The sequence below is a fragment of the Phalacrocorax aristotelis genome, chromosome W (assembly GCF_949628215.1).
Source record: "Phalacrocorax aristotelis chromosome W, bGulAri2.1, whole genome shotgun sequence".
NCBI classification, from domain to species: domain Eukaryota; kingdom Metazoa; phylum Chordata; class Aves; order Suliformes; family Phalacrocoracidae; genus Phalacrocorax; species Phalacrocorax aristotelis.
The window spans coordinates 13,015,518-13,033,136 of NC_134310.1; positions in this window are offsets into that span (position 1 = coordinate 13,015,518).

Below are 17,619 nucleotides of genomic sequence, written 5' to 3' on the forward strand. Positions count from 1 at the left end.
ATGGAGAGTGTGGAAGTCTAATGGAGAGTGGAGGCTAACAGTAGACTATCATGGCCTGAATGAAGTCACTCCACCGTTGAGTGCTGCCGTGCCAGACATGCTAGAACTTCAATTCGAACTGGAGTCAAAGGCAGCCAAGTGGTATACCACAACTGATATTGCTATTGCATTCTTCGCAACCCCTCTGGCGGCAGAGTGCAGGCCACCGTTTGCTTTTACTTGGAGGGGTGTCCAGTACACCTGGAATCGACTGCCCCAGGGGTGGAAACACAGCCCTACCATTTGCCATGGACTGATTCAGACTGTACTGGAATAAGGAGAAACCCCAGAATACCTTCAATACATTGATGACATCATCATGTAGGGACAGACAGTGGAAGAAGTTTTTGTGAAAGGAGAGAAAATAATCCAAATCCTTCTGAAGGTCAGTTTTGCCATGAAACAAAGTAAGTTCAAGGGACCCGCACAAGAGATCCAGTTCTTAGGAATCAAATGGCAAGATGGTCGTCGTCAGATCCCCATGGATGTGATCAACAAAATAACAGCCATGTCCCCACCAACTATCAGAAAGGCAACACATGCATTTTGGGCGTTGTGGGTTTTTGGAGAATGCATATTCCAAATTACAGTCTGATCGTAAGCCCTCTCTATCAAGTGACCCGGAAGAAGAATGATTTCAAATGGGGCCCTGAGCAACGACAAGCCTTTGAACAGATTAAACGAGAAATAGTCCATGCAGTAGCTCTTGGGCCAGTCCGGGCAGGACAAGATGTAAAAAATGTGCTCTACACTGCAGCCGGGGAGAATGGCCCTACCTGGAGCCTCTGGCAGAAAGCACATGGGGAGACCCGAGGTCATCCCCTAGGGTTTTAGAGTCGGAGATACAGAGGGTCTGAAGCCTGCTATACTCCAACTGAAAAAGATATATTGGCAGCATATGAAGGGGTCCAAGCTGCTTCAGAAGTGGTTGGTACTGAAGCACAGTTGCTCCTGGCACCCCGACTGCCAGTGCTGGGTTGGCTGTTCAAAGGAAATGTCCCCTCTACACACCATGCAACTGATGGTACATGGAGTAAATGGGTTGCACTGATCTCCCAGCGGGCTCGAGTAGGAAACCCCAGTCGCCCAGGAATCTTGGAAGTGATTATGGACTGGCCAGAAGGCAAAGATTTTGGATTATCACCAGAGGAGGAGGTGACACGTGCTGAAGAAGCCCCACTGTATAACAAACTGCCAGCAAATGAGAAGTAATATGCCCTGTTCACTGATGGGTCCTGTCACCTTGTGGGAAAGCATCGGCGATGGAAGGCTGCTGTATGGAGTCCTGCACGACAAGTAGCAGAAACTGCTGAAGGAGAAGTTGAATCGATCCAGTTTGCAGAAGTAAAGGCCATCCAGCTGGCCTTAGACATTGCTGAACGGGAAAAGTGGCCAGTGCTCTATCTCTATACTGACTCATGGATGGTGGGAAATGCCCTGTGGGGCTGGTTACAGCAGTGGAAGCAAAACAACTGGCAGCGCAGAGGCAAACCCATCTGGGCTGCCACATTGTGGCAAGATATTGCTGCCTGGGTAGAGAAGCTGGTTGTAAAGGTACGTCATGTGGATGCTCACGTCCCCAAGAGTCGGGCCACTGAAGAACATCGAAACAACCAGCAGGTGAATCATGCTGCTAAGACTGAAGTGGCCCAGATAGATCTAGATTGACAACATAAGGGTGAACATATTTCTAGCTCAGCGGGCCCATGACACCTCAGGCCATCAAGGGAGAGATGCAACATACAGGTGGGCTCGTGATCGAGGGGTGGACTCCACCATGGACGTTACTGCGCAGGTTATCCATGAATGTGAAACGTATGCTGCAATCAAGCAAACCAAGTGGGTAAAGCCTCTGTGGTATGGGGGACAATGGCTGAAATATAAATATGGGGAGGCCTGGCAAATTGACTATATCACACTCCCACAGACCCGCCAAGGCAAGCGCCATGTGCTTACAATGGTAGAAACAACGACTGGTTTGCTGGAAACATATCCTGTTCCCCATGCCAGTGCCTGGAACACTATCCTGGGTCTTGAAAAACAAGTCCTGTGGCGACATGGCACCCCAGAGAGAATTGAGTCAGACCATGGGACTCATTTCTGAAATAGCCTCATAGACACCTGGGCCAAAGAGCACAGCATTGAGTGGGTGTATCACATCCCCTATCACGCACCAGCCTCTGGGAAAATTGAATGGTACAATGGACTATTAAAGACTACACTGAGAGGAATGGTTGGGGGGGTGGAACATTTAAACACTGGGATACATATTTAGCAAAAGCCACGTGGTTAGTCAACGCGAGGGGATCTGCCAATCGAGCTGGCCCTGCCCAGTCAGAAATCCTACATATTGTGGAAGGGGATAAAATCCCTGTAGTGCACGTAAAAAGTATGCCGGACAAAACAGTCTGGGTTCTTCCTGCCTCAGGCAAAGGCAAACCCATTCGTGGGATTGCTTTTGCTCGAGGACCTGGGTGCACTTGGTGGGTGATGCGGGAGGATGGAGAAATCCGATGTGTGCCTCAAGGGGATTTGATTTTGGGTGAAAACAGTCAATGAACTGAATGGCACAATGTGAACTGCTATATAATGCTGTGTGTCACCTCTGTGTTGTATCAATGATATCAGAGTACAAGCCTCCCATTCCATTGGAGATAAACTGTGAAACAAGCCGTGCAGCAGTGATGGAACGATGACTGACTCGGTATGCAGCAACCCAATGCCATACACACCATCTCTCCCACCCAGAAAGACTGATACGACAGATGGAGCCCAGAATCATGGACTGGGTGAACTCAATGGACATTTTAATGGACATTTTACAGTGAATGTCCATACACTAATGGAATGATGTCTCTGTATTATGTTAAAGGATGGGAAGGGGAGGAGTGGTGTTTGGTAAGGCTGTATTGGATGGTATGGGACCTGGGCATGGTGTAAATGGTATGGAATGAACATGCCATTGGCCAGTCGGTGTCATCCACCCCTGCCATGGCCCTTCCCCTCCCAGCCTCCCGCCAACGTGGCAGAGTGCGGGAAGCTGGAAAGGTAGCTGCCCCCCCACAGTGAGGAGAATTAGCCCCTTCTCAGCCAAAACCAGCACATTGGCTTAGGTGTACTCTTCACTGGGTTAAAATCTGGCTGTATGGCCAAGCCCAGAGAGTTGTGAACAGAGCTAAATCCAGTTGGGGGCCGGTCACAAGAGGTGTTCCACAGGGCTCAGTTTTGGCGCCATTCTTGTTTCGTATCTTTATCAATGATCTGGCTGAGGGGATCCAGTGCACCCTCAATAAGCTTGCAGACAACACCAAGTTGGGTGGGAGTGTTGATCTGCTCGAGGGTAAGAAGGCTATGCAGAGATATCTGGATAGGCTGGATTGATGGACTGAGGTCAACTGTATGAAGTTTAAGAAGACCAAGTGTCGGGTCCTGCGCTTTGGTCACAGCAACCCCATGCAATGCTACAGGCTTTGGGAAGAGTGGCTGGAAAACTGCCTGGCGGAGAAGGACCTGGGGGTGCTGGTTGACAGCCAGCTGAACATGAGCCAGCAGTGTGCCCGGGTGGCCAAGAAGGCCAACAGCATCCTGGCTTGTATCAGGAATAGTGAGGCCAGCAAGAGTAGGGAAGTGATCGTGCCCCTGTACTCGACACTGGTGATGCCACACCTTGAATATTGTGTTCAGTTTTGGGCCCCTCACTACAAGAAGGACATTGAGGTGCTGGAGTGTGTCCAGAGAAGGACAGCAAAGTTGGTGAAGGGTCTAAAGAACAAGTTTTATGAGGAGCAGCTGAGGGAACTGGGGTTGTTTAGCCTGGAGAAGAGGAGGCTGAGGGGAGGCCTTATGGCTCTCTACAACTACCTGAAAGGAGGTTGTAGTGAGATGGGTGTTTGTCTCTTCTCCCTAGTAACAAGTGATAGGACAAGAGGAAATGATGTCAAGCTGCGTCAGGGGAGGTTTAGATTGGATATTAGGAAAAATTTCTTTACTGAAAGAGTGGTCAGGCATTGGAGGTGGTGGAGTCACCATCCCTGGAAGTGTTCAGAAAATATGTAGACATGGCACTTCAGGACATGGTTTAGGAGGCATGGTGGTGTTGGGTTGATTGTTGTACTTGATGATCTTAGAAGTCTTTTCCAACCTTAACGATTCTATCTCCTTTAAGATATCTTTTCAGTATATGATACTGCTTTCTGAAATTGAACATCGTTGAAAAGGAGAGTCTTGTCATCTTTCTTTAAACCATCTTCATTTTCTTTTTCTTTATCTTCACTGACACCTTCTAGGTCACTCAGACTTCCCAAATTATTATTTTTTTTTTTGTCACCTCTGTCCTCTTTTTTTCTCATGCAGGAACTTGTCAAATCCTGTCACCTCTCTCTCCACATCAGAAGATGGTGAAAAAATGCCATTGTGGTGCCTATAATTCAAACTATTGCAATGATGTGACAGAAGGCCCCAGATTTGCCATTACTGAGCTCTAAGAAATGCACACAGCCATATGTTCTCATGTTTTGCTTACAGAGATGATATTTCCTATTGTTAGTTCTTTGCTTTATTTCATAGCATAAAATAATAAAAGCAAATGAACATCCTCATAGATTTTCCCTCCGACCAGCTTTTTTTGTAGAGGTTACCTGATATGGTGTCTTAAAACCATGTTCTTGCTAATGCTATGATAATAAGAGAACAGACACTGATCATAAACTTTTATCTCCTACTGATTTTACAGAAAGATAGAGCCTTTGTATTAAGCTCATACATGCTTATCAACATTTATGTTTGTGTCACTCCTGCCTGTGTATCATGAACTATAAATTTAACTGTAACATAACTATAGATTTCATTTGTTTTATTCATGCTTTGTGTATTATGTAAATCATTGGCTATATAGTCTTCAATTGCAAATGCAGATACAATTATTAATAATCCTCAGAGTCTTTTCAAAAGATACCATAGGCTTCTTTGAAGAAAGAAGGTAATGTCAGCTCATAAAAAAGTTGTGTTTCCATCTGTACTTTCAGTGTTTTTAAGGTCATAAAGAGCCATTCAGATCACATAGTCATATGTCTCTATTTTCAAGCCATAGAATTTAACCCAGGAAAATAATGTGAGCAACATCTTTACTAAAAACTTGTCAGTTGAAAGTATCAAAGCAGCAATACTACAGTACTAGCAGTTTCTATGGCTGTTCTGCCCAATGGGAGCTGCAGTTGTATATCTGAAGGCAGAATTGGGCCCATACAATCTATTATTAAACTAGAGTTTTACTTGCAGATCTATCAAAACTTATCGTAACCACACAGAGAGAAAAGCTCATGATTGCATTCAAAACTGGCATAGTGCTTCCAGCAGTGCTACACTTAGGAACTATAGCTCATACAAACAGTAAGATAGTGTCACAGCATATATCCCCTCATTTCCCCCACTTTGATAGGTACCTACTTCTGAAGAAGAAAAAGAGTTCCTGCTGCTCATGCAAGAGTTGGAAATGAAAATGCTAAAGATGGAAGCAATGTTAAGGGGCAAGAAGCTTTAAAATCACTCTTAAGTTGCTTTTGTCATTTTTCCTTTGTTAAATTTATATGTCAGGAAGAGGAATTAGTAAATTAAGGGGCAGATCACACTTCTATGGCACAGCTTACGGTAAAGAGGTCTGTGGAAATGCATTGCTACATAGCATAACCTACTGATGCTCAAAGAAAATGTGTGGGTGCTGCTTTGTGGAGCACATTTTGTCTGCAGCAATGGTCAGACAGTTCCTGAGGCCCTGGTGAGTGCTGAATGCAGCCCAGGACAGGCCTGGCCAACTACAGAAAATTAAAGGAGGAAGTTTATTTGAGCAACCAGGTCCTGCTCCAAAGCCCATTGAAGTCAGCCTGAGTCCTTCCAACAACTTCAGTGAGCTTCAGCTTGAAACACACACTGCAGTTCTGCCCAGCTAATGCATGTATAGCTCAAGCAAAATGGTTATATAGCTGTGCAGGGTAGGAGCAGGGGAAGGAGTGCATTCCTTGTGCTCTCTCTTTCCTGAGCTGCATTCCTGGTTTCAGTAGAGCACATCATGATGGTTGGTAGAAATTTCTCCAATGGAGGGCTGCATTGCTCATGGAAGAGAAAATGAGGAATGGGTTACCCCAGAAGAGGCATTGTAAGACCTTTATGGCTCAGGAAGCTCTTAGGAGCTCTAGATATGTGTGACTTCCACACATTGGGACTGCCAAGGCATGCCATCAGGTATTCCACATGTGCTTCACCCCATTGCAGACAGGGCATCTTGAAAAAAACCCTTTAATCATACTTATATTTCATATTCCTTTGTCTATGAAACTGGATTAAACAGGTAGTAACACACATGGTGTTAAGTCACTAAGTCTCTATGCCCCTTTGTGGAGATGTAAGAAACGAATTCCAGCAACAGACAGCTTTCTCCACCCCAGCATGCAAACAAAGGCAAGTCTGCTATCCTCCTTCTCTGTAAATAAAGCACCTATGTTTACATTTATCCTTTGGTCATTTGGGGATTTACAGATGAAAAGGTCCTGAATGGATCAATAAGTATCTTTGGCATAGGAGAAAACTGAGACACAGATAGTCAGAATGACTTGCCTAGGAGGAATTGTGGAATGTTTATTAATTTAAATTTAAATAATAATAAAGGAAAAAAATTTGCCTAGACAAGGCTGTAGGCACCTAACACATAGTTAATAATAATATAAGGTCCCAGCACTGAAACAAATTATTTCAAACAAGAACTTAGCCATCCAGTTACAAAAGCTCTATTCCAGTCCCACATCATTCCAGGAGGTATATTCCCATTGCTTTCCAAAAAACTTATTGAACAGATATCTTTTGCAGTATGCCCAGAAGACTGGCAGCCCTAAATCATATTACACAAAAGAGAGGAGGTTAAGATTATCTGTGCAACCTTAACTTCAACATAACACTCACTCATAAGACCTGGCTTTGCATGTCTTTGCAACCTCCTAGTCTTTTAATGAAGACTTGAAAAAGTATTTCTGTCTAGTTGTCTGTCTATTCAGTAACTCTGTTATTATAATTAAAATTATGATCCCCTAGTATTAATAAAAAAGAACTATATTGGAATTAAAGAGAAACAGGGTACTAGAAATGAGTGGAAAAAATGAATGTATTTCTTTAAAAACATTGCAAAGCTCTTTTGATCTTAAGATTGGGAACATGAAGTTTTTTGGGGTACAAAAGACAAAAGTCAAGAGTTTGGGAGACAGGTTTTCTCCTCTGTACCATACAGGAAGGTAGATGGTGAAAAACTGAGAACCAAAGCATATACTTAGCTAGATTTTTTTAAAAATTCCATCATACTAGATACTAACACTTCAAAGAAGACTCATCCACTAATAGACTGGCCTGACACTGTATGGAGACCTGAACACTAAGCCCTTGTGTACTGTCTAAATAGCATAGACTTTACACAGTGATTCTATATGGGATTTGGATAATCTTTGAAAAATCTTCTCATCTACTTGACCTGTTCCACATCTCCTCTGAAATCCTTGGCTTTCAATAACAGTGTCTGTTCCCATTTCCCCTGTCATTGGTTGCTAGACCACTCAATGAGAGTGCATAGCTCATATTCTTAGCTACAGAGATTGAACCATATGCTTTAATACTGTCACCACTTCATATGTGTGTGCTACCTTCAAGGAATGGTACATGATGAAAGATCTACATCTTTATTACCTGAGTCCCCTATAAAGCTGAACAAGTTGCTTTCTTCTGTTTTGGGCTAAGTGAGGACAGGATGAGTGAAATTGTTCCACATATTGTAGCCAAAGACAACAGTTTTACACTGTAAATCCACTGTAAAATCCAGTCCTGCTTAGCCTATAGTTTGGGATAAAAGGTAATTAATCTCAGGAAAATTAAATCTCTCAGAAGTGAGGCTGAATCAAGGTGCAGCTGTCCAAAGGCAATGAGACCTCTGTATTGCTTTTTGGATGACCATTTGCATTTACCAGCTGAAGGCTTGTTAAACACGGTGTAGTGAGCAAACTATAGGAGTGGGACCACCTACTGATGGAGAGTGTGACTGCAATTAAGCAAAGGAAAATTATAGCATCTGTTCTCCAAAAAGCAGAGGAAATTCAGGGATTCAGTGATTAAATATGAGGTTCCTTTAAAGTAACTGGAACTAGTCTAAGAAACAGAATCAGCTTTTTTGGCAAGGAACTAGGGCATCTGCCTGGGGTCACTGGCTGCCAAAGGGTAAGATCAGAGGAAATCACTAAACACCTTGGCGAGGGAAAGGGAGGGTCTTCCTGAAGCCTCTGTCTGTCTAATACTCTAGATCTCCAAAAGCAGGACAGAAAATCTATCTAGGAGAGTTTGGTACTACTCTCTACTGACAAAGTTAGCTTCCTTATAATCTTATCTTATAATGTTGGAGAAATCTGCCACCTATTCAGAAGATGGGAAAAGGTCTGGCTAACATTCTTTCTTCAGCAGTTATTCATAGATTGAAGAAGATTGATGTTACTAAATTGGTGTGAGTGGGCAGCTCATACTCTCACAGCTGTAAAAACTTTTAGATTGGGGAATAAAGATTGAGAAGGTTATATGGTCTACTGAAAAAATAGCCCTAGTTTAAGGAAGGTTTGCTGTCTTTTACATAGTATTAGCTTTTCATGCTTGGCAAATTAGTCAAACAATTATGATGTGAATTGGTTCTCCATAAGACAAGACAAGACAAGATAAGATAAGATAAGATAAGATAAGATCTCATTTTTTCTTCCAGCTTCTGACTTGGGAAAAGTAACTTTTCAGTTAGTAAGGAAGCAGAGAGTGTTTTTACAACTTACTGCAAAACAAACCTTTAGGTACAGATTAATTAATGCTTGCCTGTGCACACACAGTGGCCTAGAAGCTGAGTCCCGATATCCTCAAAGAAGCATGTGATGAAAGCTTTGGCTGAGCAGAGCCTTGAGATGACACTGTCTAACTTTTCCTTGCAGTGACTGTTCCTAGCAGTACTCACTGCTTCTCTCTCTCAAGCAAGGTTTTCTTAAAATGTAAATTAATAAGCACAAAAAAACTTGCACTGTACAGTCTTCAGGCAATTTCCCCTAGGTTCCTAGGAAATATTCCTTTTCTCTCAATTCTTAGTCTCCCCTGAGGGTTCACTTCTTGCCGTTATTAGTACTGCACTCCTGCTAGGAGTCTCAGCCGGTTTCCCCTAGGGAAGGCTCTGTCTTCACATTTTTCCAGAGGGCTTTGCCTGCCTAAATTTATAAAAGCCATGTCAAGGCAAACTTTTTGCCCTCCTCCTTGGATGCAGCCTTTCAAACAAAACATACTACATGTACACAGTAAAGTAAACTGCAAATAGATAAAACACCCCTTTCACAAGGTGTACCACTTCTAGAATATTTGATACAGCAGCAGAATAGAGAGCCCAGTCAAATAAATAAACTTCAAGAAAATGACTCTGTTGTCTGAAAAGTGGATTCATTGCCCAGTGTGCAATGAGTCAATAATCACACACTCAGGAGAGACATTGCTTATTTATTTCAGGGTTGTGCAAGCATGGGTGCTCAGTGGTTTCCCATAAATCAGGCACACCGGATCAGAATCGCAGTATGTATTTATATGGTTAAATGTGTTAGTAACATGTAATATTCACGCCCCCCCCCCCAGCTAGTCATTGGTTAGTTTCTTTCTCACTTCATCTTAAAGGTACAGCTCCTTTTAAATTTACTACGCCTGTTCAGAGTAAGGGGCTTATTCAAGTAGAGGGCTTTCTGACCTATGGGCATGATTTTTGGTATTATAATGAGGATAGTTGACCCAAAGGACACTTAGTTCTTACCAAGTTGGCAAAAAACATAAACCATCCTGATTAATTGTTCTCCTTAAGGTCTAATTGCCCTGGGGATGTCCTTGGTTAAATGATACTGACTTCGTACTTTATCACCTGAGTTGGGAGTTTTCCTTTTTATCAGTCCCTCAGTCCTTTTCCAAAGATACTGAATGTCTGTTCTTCTAATTAAAGATAGTTTAGTGTCCTTTAGTTTTCCTAATACAATATTAGCTAAGTTTCTTCAACAAGTCAATTAAATAAAAACTTGTAAAGTCCTCAGAATTATAAATAGTTGATTAGAGTTTCCATGTTTCTTCCTTCAAGGCACTCATTCAGCTTTTACTCAGCATGTGATTTTCAGTTAGAGCCTTCTTACATAGAAAGTATGAAAAATAAAAAAAAATTGTTAGCCCTGAGGAGGTGGAACACCTCCCTCATTATCCTTGCTCGAAGAAGGAGCCTTGATCTGATCTGAGGAGGGAAAAATATGCTTGCCTGGTTGGTACTCCCCAGCATGAACAATTAGACAGGAGAGGGACAGAGAGGATTAGTTGGTGATAAAAGTTACTCAGGAGTAGCTGGGTGCATAGTGGCTGTAACTTCTCCACAAAACAAAGGAATATAACTACAAAGCACACATCTCTGCTCAGCTCCTGTATCACTGCAGCTGCGTTTCATATCCACATGCCATCTTTGTTCAGACTCTCAAATTACAGACTGCTTTTGAGAGAGGGCTTGAGGACCTGGTCCCATGTACATCATCACTGTGTCACTGGAGAGGTGTTTTGGTGACTATGAGCTATGAAAGGCAATATTAAGTGCTCTCCAGATAGTCCCTTTTGGTTATATATGCTACTGCAGGCTCTTGCTTAGTGTTAACATATCAATTTTTATGCATTTGAAGAAATCCTGAGGTATAATTTCACTCTGCCAGTTCTCTGTGCTGTGAAAAAGTGCCCAAGTAAGTATTAATCACTGCAATGGATAAGCCAAAAATATTGAACACAGAAAGTATGATCCAAGTGCTGCTGAGCAGTTACATAGAGGAACAATCAAATTCTCATTTATGCAAAGATCTCTTTGAACTGGTGTATATTTCCACAAACTGTTTCTACATGGTGAAGTTATTTTTGCATATGTAGATGCATTTTTTGCCATGGCAAAAGCACAGCAAAAAGCACGAAGGCAAAAGCAAAAGTGCAGAGAGAGCGAGGGTAGCCTGGCCCACCCCTCCAGAGCAGGAAGGAGTGAGCTCCTGGGGTGAGGCAGCTCTGACTCAGTGTGGGCGGGGACAAGAGTGAAAGTGGCAAATTCCCCACGTTTTCACGGTTAGACGATTATTAAACCTGACTAGTTCACAGTCTCACAGATATTAAAAACATAGAAACTCCTAAAATACTTCAGTCTACACTCAAAGGTATTAGAGGCAGTGGAAAGCATCATCTGTAAACCCTTGAGTTTGATCTGCATAATATATACCATGGTATTTCACTCAGGAATTTTTGCATTTAGCCCAGTAATTTTGATTAAACTACAAGATATATTTTATGTAGGTGGTCAGTCTAGATATAGAAAAAACCCAGCCTGTATAAGGATGGCTAATCCAGCATATACATTTCTAAACTGGTCCAATGTATTGTTTGTAAACATAATCTTAAACCCCTGACATGAATACATGGAATACATTTTCTTTATAACACTGTTGCTTTGAATTTCCTGTTTATTTGGGTACTCTGACAGTGAACAAAGTTTTCATTACATATACTGTGAATGCGTATGTTTCATTAATTAAAGTTTTAGATCTAGTACAGGCGTATTTACATATGGGAGTAATTTTGTTCATGGTGGGAGTAGTCCCAGTGCATTAGCTGGTACTTTGGAGATACCTACAAATTTGTCTTTTGAACAAAATTCTGGTGCTCAGTGGAACAGCAGGTATATGAAATTGCAGATCTAGGCCTGTATTTGTGCCACCTCTCTATTTTCATTTTTCACCCCCATACTTACACACTGATATTGTCTCATTCCTGTACGTGCACATTAATTCTATCAGTTGCTCATCCTTAACTGTAGTCTTGCATCTGTAATTTATGCAGTTGTTAATTTTTCCTGGCTTTTGTGGAATAAATAAACAGGTGCATGTTGTCATGGTTTTAGCTGGGATAGAGTTAATTTTCTTCACTGCAGCTGGCATAGTGCTGTGCTTTGGACTTAGTATGAAAACAATGTTGATAACACACCAATGTTTTGGTTGTTGCTGGGTAGTGCTTGTAATAGTCAAGGACTCTTTTAGCTTCCCGTGCTCTGAGAGGTGCACAAGAGGCCAGGAGGGGAGGGGGCACAGCTAAGAGAGTGGATTCAAACTGGCAAAAGGGATATTCCATATCATGTAACGTCATGCCCAGTATGTTAACAGGGGGGAGCTGGCCGGGGGAGGGAGGCAGCAATCGCGGCTTGGGAAGATGCAGCGTCGGTCGGTGGGTGGTGAGCAGTTGTATCGTTTGTGTTTCTGGTTTTTTTCCCTTTTTTCCTTTTCCATTTTATTATATTATCATTATTGTTTTTATTATCATAATAATAATTAGTATAATTATTATTTTACTGTAATTGTTAAACTGTTCTTATCTCAACCCACAAGTTTTTTTTTGTGCTTTTGCTCTTCCGATTCTCTCCCCCGTCCCACAGGGGTGGGGGAGTGAGCGAGCGGCTGCGTGGTGTTTAGTTGCCAACTGAGGCTGAACCACGGCAATGTTTACACTTAAGTTAATTGGGTGTGCTTCACAATATTGAAAAATTAAAGCCATAATAAATGGAAAGGCCTGACAGTCTTAGCTCTTATACTGTTTCATTTATACTGTATTAATTTCTATGAATACACATAGTTGGAAAATAATGGTTTACAAGAAAAAAAAAAAGGATGGTTATGTTATGTGATATCTAGACATAAGAACTGCCATATGGGATCAGACCAAAAGTTCACTTCTCTCGTTATCTTGTCCCTGACAGTGGCCTGTAGGGGATTTTTACAGGGAAGATTATAAGAAACATGTTATGTATGGAATTCTTCCCTAGAATAATTCTAATTTTTTCCAGCAGTAAATAGCGGAAAAACTTCCTTTCTTCCTTCATTTGGGAACTGTACCTGCACCATCATGCGTAACAGGACAAATGAAGCTATCTCCTGTGAACTAACACTTTATGAACTTACCTAGGCTTTTGGTTTCCACAACATTGCATGGCAGTGAGACCCACTACTTACTTATGTGCAATGTGGAAATAATACTTCCTTCTGAACCTGATGGATTCTCTGAGCATCCTTTGGTTCCTGTATTTTTGAGAGAGAGTAATTGCAGTTCTACTGTCTCAGTAGCATTCACATTCATTTATTTTCCAAATTGAAGACTCCCATTTTATGCAATGTCTCCTTCAAAGGAGATCTGTCCCGTCCCCAGTTCATCTTATTCTATATTCTTTTTGAGGTAGAGTAACCTGTATTAGATCCAGGCTTTCTCACTGCAAGAACACATCTGCAAAGGATGTAATTTTGACATTTTCTAGTTTAGTTCTCAGTTCCTTTCAAAAAAAATTCCTAACAGCATAAAAAGTTTCAGAAAGGTGACTTGGGCCTCCCCCAACCATACACAAATTTACTTCCAAAGAGTAAATGCCAAATGTACTATACTTTCACAAGTTTATTTTTCAAGGTGTAGAGTGCTGCTGCGAGGCAACACCCACAGTGCAATTTCCTTCAAGTTTACATCTTAAGCTTTGCTGAGTAAAGGTTCAGTATCCTTAGCCTGAGAGCACCACTGAAAACCTTTTCCTTGGCTACTGAATATGAATTAAGCATACCTTGGCCTAAAAATATAGACCAGGAAATTCTTCAACTTTTGCAAGCTAAGTAATATGTAATACAGTAAATCTATAACCAAAGAAAGTTATGTTTTTCCTGATGAGTAAGAATCTCAGTTTTTATTTACAGAAAAATATCAAAGGGAAACAAAAGGGCTGCATTTCAAGCACCACTCCTGTGACATATATTCAGATATTTAGCCACAGAAAGGTAGAAATTTAGGTTTTTCTTAAAAAAAATCTGAAATGCCTTCCTTTCTGATGATTTTCTCAGTGGCCTGTTTCCTGTAGTTCATCCTTACAAAAAATTTTCTCAGAATGCAACCTGGTAAAAGCCTGATAGCTTTGTACAATTAAAGTGACTAGCTGGGTGGATGAGGGGACAGCAGTGGATGTTGTTTAACGCAACTTTAGTAAAGCCTTTGACACTGTCTACTACCATCACAGACAAGATGACAAAGTATGGGTTAGATTAGTGGACAGCGAGGTGGATAGAAAACTGTCTGAATGACTGGACCCAGAGGGTGGTGATCAGTGGCACAAAGTCCAGTTGGAAGCCAGTCACTATCACTGTATGCCAGGGGTTGATACTGGGTCCAGTCCTGTTCAACATCTTCATTAAGGGCCTGGATGCTTGGACAGACTGCACCCTCAGCAAGTTTACTGATGACACAAAACTGGGAGGAGTGGCTGATACTCTAGAGGGTCATGCTGCCATCCAGAGTGACCTCAACACGCTGGAGAAATGGGCTGACAAGAACTTCATGCAGTTCAACAAGGGGAAGTACAAATTCCTGTCCCTGGGGAGGAGCAACCCCATGCACCCCATATGCTGGGGGCCACCCAGCTGGAAAGCAGCTTGGCAGAAAAGGACCTGAGGGTCCAGGTGGACACCAAGTTGAACATGAGCCAGCAATGCACTCCCATGGCAAAGGCAGCCAACAGCATCCTGAGCTTCGTTATGAAGTGTGTTGATAGCAGGATCAAAGTTGATTCTTCCCCTCTACTCAGCACTGGTGAGGCCACACCTGGAGTGCTATGTCCAGTTCTGGGCTCCCCAGCAGAAGAGGTGGACTTACTGGAGAGAGTCCAGCACAGGGCCAGGAAGATGATTAAGGGCCTGGAGCATCACTCATGTGAAGAGAGGCTGAAAAAGAGAAGTGTCAGGGGTGTTGTTATCACTATGTATATAGATACCTGATGGGAGGAAATGAAGAAGAGGGAGCCAGACTCTTCTCAGTAGCACCCAGTGACAGGACAAGATGCAATAGGCACAAACTGAAACACAGGAGGTTTTTGTCTGCAAGGGTGGTCAAACACTGGAACAGGTTGCTGTCATGACCTGAAGGGTTATCCGGCCTGTGGGTGTGGAGAGATCACAACCGCGGGTTTGTAGGATTCTGTAATACACAAGGCCATGGAGGCTTTTATCCTCTAAATTTCTGTACTTTATTACAGATTACCACACAAATCACCACTAGCAAGTATACTACCACAAAAATTACCACTATCAAGTATACCTATGATTAATAAAGTGCATATATAGATATCAAGCTATTACAAATTACTATTATCAATCAATAATATAGCAAGAATCAATAATATGGGAGAAATCAATAGTATAGCAACAATGAATTGTATAGCAATGATAAATATTATAGCAACAACCAAGTATGTGTAAACTATTACAGGTTATTACAAACTTATCATTAGTCAAGCAAACTTATCAACAATATAATAGCAGATATACTTATGATAGATTACTTATATGGACATATAGTACTGGTATCAAGTGAATTAGATTTCAAAAGGGGCCAGACCATCCCAAAGGGGTGAGAGGGCAAACTGATCCCAGAGGGGGACCCAATGATCCCAGAGGTAGGAAGACAAACCAAATTGACCCCAGAAGTGAGCCCAGAGGGAGAACAATAAAGTAACAGAGTCTCACTTCAAACATGATCCGTGTCACAGAGATTGAAGTCAGCCAGGCATCCCTGGTGAGAGTCCAAGATATCATAGAAAGTTTGTGCAGAGAGTTCAACCTGTTTAGGAAAGGAAAAGTACATCCTTTTTGGATAAAAATTAAGTCCTTTTTATATCATAGATACATAAGAAGTTGTAGGAAACCACCACTTTGAGCAACCAATAGATGCTGTTCATTTCTATTTTTCACCTGTAACAGCCAATGGATGATGATGTTTTCTGTTCTTTCAGGCCAATTTTTATTGTTCTGGACTGTTTTCCTGTTCTTGCAGTTAGAACAGCCAATGGCAGTTACCAGTTCTTACTTTCTCAGGATGCTTTCCCACTTTTTCGCCGGACTATTTGTATTGGGTCTGGCTGGGATGGAGTTAACTTTCCCCATAGCAGCCCTCATAGTGCTGTGCTTTGTGTTTGTAGCTAGAAAGGTGTTGATACCACACCAATGTTTTGGCTAATGGTGAGCAGTGCTCCCACAGCATCAGGGCTGTCTCTCCAATCCCCCCATCTCGAAAGTCCAGCAGGCTGGGGATGTGCAAGAGGTTGGGAGGGGACATAGCCAGGACAGCTGACCCAAACTGACCAAAGGGACCAGATGATGTGGTGCTCAGCAATAAAAGCTCAGAGAAAGGAGGAGGAGGGGGGGCATTCATTATTAAGGCATTTGCCTTCCAAAGCAACTGCTACATGTACTGAGGCCCTGCTTCGCAGGAAGTGGCTGGGCATCACCTGCTGACTGGAAATAGGGAATATTTTCTTGTTTGTTTCCTTTGCTTCTGTGCATAGCCTTTGCTTCTGTGCACAGCCTTTGCTTTTCTTTATTAAACTGCCTTTGTCTTGACACATGAGTTTTTCATCTTATTTTCTCCCCCGCTGTCCTGCTCAGGAAGGGGAGTGATAGGGTGGCTTGGTGGGCACCTGGTGGCTAGCCAAGGTCAACCCATTACAGTCCTTTTTGGCACCCAGCGTGGGGCTCGAGACATTAGTTTTGAATTGAGCGTACTGTAGTTATAGTAGTCATTAAGTGGCAAGTGTCAGGGGTTCTTATTAGGAATATTTGTAAAAGAAAAAGAAGAGGAAAAGAAAGGAGAGGGGGGAGAGAGAGGAGAAAAAAGAGAGAGAGGGAGAGATATGGAAAGATAGGGAGATATCACCACCCTTGGATCCAGCGCCAATGACAACAGATGTGACAATCCTCTGGTGGTGGGCATGCACCAGTGTCTGTGCTGTACTGTCTTTTATAGTCTAAGCCCCGCCTTCAGGTATGCCTCCTGTGAGCTTATATGGTTCTTGTTCCAGAAGTTTTGTGATCTTCTGCACAGGCACCATTGTGAGGGATGATTGTGAGGGGTCTTTTGGGCAGTCATAAGCCCCTTCCTCAAATAAACTTTGTATGACCTCAGCAAGTTGCTATGTGAGGGACAGCAGAACCTGGGACTGCGCATCCTCCGACATACCCCCCGCGCCCTGTGTCCATCAATTTCCCACCTGCAGTTCACTACATTCCACTTTACAACATTTGAGACATTAACTCTTTCAGACCCTTATATCACCCCGTGGCTCAAACATTGTCTATATAATCTTCGTGTTGGGTGGTGATACTCACATAGCGGACAGAGGATAGAGAAGATAGTGCTTGTGAAATCATACATTTTGCAATGGCTATGCCAATTGTTAAAAACAAGAACCCACAGCCTATCATTACAATAATATTCAAAAAACATTTTCCCCAAACGGTAAGCCCTAGTGTGTACAGGAGGGGGCCAAGCCAGGATTTAGGGTCCCAACCAGTGAACCAGTCCGTCGGCTGCATGGCTTGGAAAAGTTCTCAGTTTTTTGCTGATACTTCTTTCATTTTCTTCCGTGTTTCTTCTACAGTAGTGGTGGCATTGTGTATGGTGAGGTAGCAT